We start from the raw sequence: 5,925 nt of genomic DNA on the forward strand, positions 1-5,925 counted from the left end.
TGGTCTCGTTTGCATTGACAAACATGCCTTCAATTTTCATGTGCCTCATGAATGGGGCTTTTTGCACCTACCTTGATCATTTTGTCCTTGTGTTCTTGGATGACATATTGATTCATTCTAGATCTATGGAAGAGCATGAGTGTACCTTACGACAGGTATTGCAAGGCTTGAGGGATAATCAACTTTATGCCAATTTGGCGAATTGTGATTTCTTCCAGATTGAGGTGAACTATCTTGGTCATATGGTTTCGAGAGAGGCTGTATCTGTGGATCCTTCAAAGATCTAAGCCATAGTGGATTGGCCAGCCCCGACCAATGTTTGAGAGGTTCGAGGTTTTACGGGTTTGGTCGGATATTACCATCACTTTGTTCAGGGTTTTTCCTAGATAGGTGACCCGATTACTTCTCTTCAGAGGAAAGGGAAGAAGTTTATTTGGACAGAGTAGTGTGAGTCAGCATTTCATACCTTGAAGGAACTCCTTGTCAGTGCTCCGATTTTGGTATCCCCTAATCCATCCAAAGATTTTATGGTATGCATAGATGCCTCTTTAGAAGGTATAGGTGCAGTGCTTATGGAGGATGGACGTGTGGTTGCCTATGAGTTTCGCAAACTCAAGGACCATGAATTGAACTATCCAGTTCATGATTTGGAGTTGGCAGCTGTAGTGCATATGTTGGTTAGATGGCGACATTTTCTGTTAGGGCATCAGTTTGAGCTGAATAATGATCACTGTAGTTTGCAGTATATCTTCATGCAACCGAACTTGAATGCTCGACAACAAAGATGGTTGGAATTCCTCTGCGAGTATGATTTTGAGGTTCGATATATTCAAGGGAAGGAGAACGTAGTGGCAGATGCTTTGAGTCGTAGGCAGCATGAGGTTTCAGCATTGTCCCTTGGAGTGGACTTGAGAGAGAGGATTCTTAGAGTTCTTCCTCGAGATACTTGGTATCAGGATGTTAGAGTCATGATGGAGTCCAGAAGGCCATTAGAGGGTAGGTTTTCTGGTTATAATCTTGAGGCAGATGGTCTTCTTCGTCATCTTGGTCGAATCTATGTACCTCCTTTGGAGGGTCTTCGCATTTTGATCATGACTGAGGCCCATCATGCACCTTATTCGACACATCTAGGTGTCAAGAAGATGTACGTAGATCTTAGGAAGATTTATCATTGGGCTGGCAAGAAACGTGACATTGTTGATTTTGTGTCGAAGTGTTTGGTATGTCAGCGGGTGAAGGCGGAGCATCAACACCCGACTGGGCTTTTATAACCTAATATAGTACGAGATTAGAAATAGGACATCATTTCCATGGATCTCATTGTTGGGTTGCCTGTTTCTTTGCGTTGTCATGATGCCATCATGGTCATTGTTGACAGGTTGACCAAGGTTGCTCATTTTGTTCCTATTCAAGCTTCCTATACGACAACAATGGTGGCTTGAGTTTTCCTGTAAGATGTAGTGAGATTGCATGAGATTCCAAGGTGGATCATTTTTGATAGAGATCCCGTCTTTACCTTAGTATGTGGATCTCACTTCAGCATGCTATGGGGACTCAATTGAACTTAAGCTTAGCTTATCATCCAGAGATAGATGGTCAGACTGAGCATGTGAATTAGGTTTTGGAGGACATGCTTCGCATGTATGTTATGGACCAGTAGTCGCGTTGGGAGGATTATATTTATCTAGTGGAGTTTGTTTATAACAATAGATATCATAGCTCGATAGGTATGTCTCCCTTTCAGGCATTGTATGGTCATCCTTGCCATAGTCCTTTGAGTTGGGATTGGTTAGAGGACAGGGTGCGTATAGGACCGAATATCCTTCGAGAGATGGAGCAACAGGTTGAGCGGAGTCGTGAGCATTTGGTAGCTGCACAATATAGGCATAAGAAGTATATAGATGCTCATAGGGTAGATCGTTAGTTTTCTGTTGGCGATTGTGTGTTCTTGAGAGTGCATCTGCGGAAGAGTCCAATCCGTTATGGAAAGGGTTCTAAGTTGGCACCTCATTTTGTTGGCCCTTTTGAGATCCTTGAGAGGATAGGACCTGTTGCTTACCGTCTTGGCTTGCTACCAAGTCTATCTCGCATCCACGATGTCTTTCATGTTTCTGTTCTTTGACCTTATCACCTTGATGTGACTCATGTTCTTGATTGGAACACTTTCTAGGTTGAAGACGAGCACCTTTCTAAGGAGGTCATGTGCATTCTTCCACGTGGGGATTTGACCCTCGGGGGTCACACCATTGACCAGGTAAGGGTCCTATGGGACCCAAATGATGAGACCTCGACGACTTGGGAGAATGCAACGAAGATGAGAGAACTCTATTCTTATCTGTTTTAGGCTTCCAGGAGTAAGCCTTATTTTGGAGTGGAGAATGTAGTACCCCTTCTCGATCGAACTTATTAGACTTATATTTTGTTGCAATTTATTTTTCAGTTGATACATTACTGCTAAACATTATTCAGACGTATTTGATACTATTTCTTGCTTTAACTGGATACGTGATGTATGCTTTATTACAGTATTTCAATACTTGTGATTAGTGCTATTTTTATGGATTATTGTCATGGACTGACACTTTTACCTTACTTATGCAATGCGTAATTATATGTTGCATGTTTGCGAGTGTATTGGATGCGAGGGGATGATTTTCCTTCACTCACTTCGATGAGATAGAGAATATCATGATTCTCTTACATCAGTGTGCGTACTGTGCATCTTATATTTGTATATATGCATATGTGGTTCTATGATGCAGGATATTGCAGTTACAAGTACCGGATAGGTATGAGGTATCGTCTCCATCTGACTTCACAGGTTTGAGCATTCCTTATATGTCCGATGAGAGTGGAAGAGATAGTTGTTGACCCTAATTCTTACCCTCAGTCTACTCATGTGAGTGTTGTTAGTTGGTCGTTCGTTCCTTTTGTTTGGCCTTCGAGTCTTGTCCGTTTGATTTTTTTGGAGTCTTGTGTTTTTCTCAGTTTGCATGCCCTAGTGGGTTCGATTATTTATTTTAGTTTAAGTCATTATTTCATAGTTGGTATAAGTAATTTATGCATTATTATGCCTTTGTGTTATGAACTTAACTAATTGAGTGAAGTTGTTAGATTTAAATTAGTAATTGCTTTATATCGGAAAAGTAACTATATTTAAATCAAATAGAAAAATAAAATAAATAATGTTAATTACTATTGCTTTTAAATTTAAAGAAAAATAAAGATAGAGTTAAATTATTGTTTTTTATTTTTTTGGAAAAATTAATTATACTCCATGATGAAAGAAATGTATTTTTCAAAAAAAAAAAAAAAAGAGATTCCCATTTACTTTTTTGAAGGAAAATAGAAAAAAGTAAATTTTATTATTTAAATGTTTTGGATGAGAAAAATGTTTCAACCTAAAAGTTTAAGTTAAAATATTTTCTTATTTATCCCTGTGAATGCTTTGGAAGAGGTATGCATGTTTTTGGAGGAGAAAAATTCTGGAAAATTGTTTGGGAAGAAGGTTTTGGATTTGGTTGGAAATCTGTTACAAGATAAAAGCTCTCCAACAAATTTCTTCTTGGAAAGCTCTACAGGTTGGATGGCCTCTACCTTGTTGTTGTTTTAAAAAAAATCTATGCTTCTTTCCCTTCTTCTGGATGTTGTAAGAAGATTGATTAAATGATTGCAGTGTTATTGAATTAGTTGTTATGAGGTTTATTGACAAATTTCAGTCCATTTTCATTAAAAATGCAACTCCAATCTCTTCCTGTTTCATTTCATGATAAATTTTTGTTTAAAATCTATTCTTTCATTTTTGTTTATGAAAAGAATTTGATTTCCTGGTTATTGTAGCTTTTAAATTTGTGTTATTGGAAGAGTCATGCTGACAAAATTTTGCCAAAATTTTCCCCTTGTGCCTCCATTTATTTAAAATTTTCTTCCTGGTAGTTTTCCTATTAGTAACATTTTCCTATCATATATGGGAGAGTAAATCTAAGCTAATATATTATATTTATCGTGTAATCAGTACAAAAGTGTCTTATCATATATGGGAGAATAAATCTAAGCTAATATATTATATTTACACGTAATCAGTACAAAAGTGTCCTATCATATATGGTAATAACTTAACTAGTTTGGTTGTTTCCCCGGCCTGGTAATGATACTGACTCTGATGCCGCGGGTCATCCAAAGTGACTTTCATCCCAACATAGAGTTTCTTGCCTCCCATCCTGCTCCATCCTCCACCTCCGGTTTGGGCATTGTTCGGGGGCTCCTACTACTAATTGTTTTCTGTTGTTACCATCTACAGTTCATTCTGCAGGGAGGCGGATACTGGCCCCTCGGCTATCTTGTCCAGCCTGAACCCCCTCGCATCTTTCCTGCCAACAACCGGCTATAGCTAATAACGTTTGCTCGCTCCTTCTCCTTCCCACACCCCCTCATTGGATTGTTCATTCTCGCCCATTTCCAGAAGGCTGATAGTCCATGCAAGGGAGGAGATTATAGACTTTGAATGTCTAGGGGAAGCCCTACCTTTATTGTTGAACGAGTTGACAACCGGAAGGCCTAACTGACCATCCTTGCCACCAGCCGCAGTTGATCCATCCAGTTGTTGGACTATAATTTCCCACTTTCTATTTCCCATATTAGTTATGACTGGGCTCGTTTGATCCCACCTGAACCGGGAGGAGCCACAGTTAGTTAGATGCACCCGGGAAAGTGAACAAGAAAGGAAGGATATCCCCAACGCGTTGAGAAGGAAAGGATAACTGCAATCTGAGGAGGGAGAAGAGTGAGATCCTTGTTCAACGGGTAGTTCGAGCTTCCATCCCGATGAGCTTCCGGTAAGGTTACGCCCAGATTCATTGGGCTCCATCGGTTAGGAGGTGGTGCGTGCTTGGTATCCATGAGGTAGTCCATCAATTAGGTAGGTAAGTGAGGATGATGACAACTTCTCAAACCGGGGTATGCATTTTCAATTCCCGCTCCTCTGAACTATAGCTTAAGCCTCCCATCGGGGGTGTGGAAGGATAATCACTACCTTCCTAATTCTGAGTTTAATTCATCTTTTTCCATTCTTGTTTTGGCAAAAAAATTCAACTGGGAATTATCAAGCTATTTAGTTTCCAGCCAATTTGGCTTTGTGAATGAATTTGTTTGGTTTATGATGCTATTTTTCATCGCACTACTACCGTGGGGTAGCAGGCTGCCCCCCTATCACAGTTTAATTTTTTGTTTTTTAAATTTTAATTTAAAATCAATTGAAATAACAGAGATTAATAAGTCTCTGCTCCCCCCACTTTGAGTCAACAAAGTCTACTAAAATATAGTAGACTAATTTTTTATTTAAAAAAAAATAAAACTAACATAAAAAAAAAATTACCGATGAAGAATTTTACTAGAAAATTCAATCTCTGAGATAAAATAGAGATGAAAAATAGCATCATAAACCAAACAATTTCATTCACGAAGCCAAATTAGTTGGAAACTAAATAGCTTGACAATCCTCAATTGAATTTTTTTGCCAAAACAAGAATGGAAAAAGAGGAATTAAACTCAGAATTTTCTCCAATTTTGAAAACTACTAGGAAGAAAATTTTAATTAAATGGAGGCACAAGGGGGAAATTTTGGCAAAATTTTGCTACAATGATTCTTCCAATAACACAAATTTAAAAGCTACAATAACTAGGAAATCAAATTATTTTCATAAACAAAAATGAAACAATAGATTTTAAACCAAAACTTATCATGAAATAAAACAAGAAGAGATTGGAGTTGCATTTTTAATCAAAATGGACTGAAATTTATCAATAAACCTCATAACAACTAATTCAATAACATTGCAATCATTTAATCAATCTTTTTACAACATTCGAAAGTAGGGAAAAAATGATAGATTTTTTTTAAAACAACAACAAGGTAGAGAGCATCCA

The sequence above is a fragment of the Cryptomeria japonica genome, chromosome 5 (genome assembly GCF_030272615.1).
Source record: "Cryptomeria japonica chromosome 5, Sugi_1.0, whole genome shotgun sequence".
Lineage (NCBI taxonomy): Eukaryota > Viridiplantae > Streptophyta > Pinopsida > Cupressales > Cupressaceae > Cryptomeria > Cryptomeria japonica.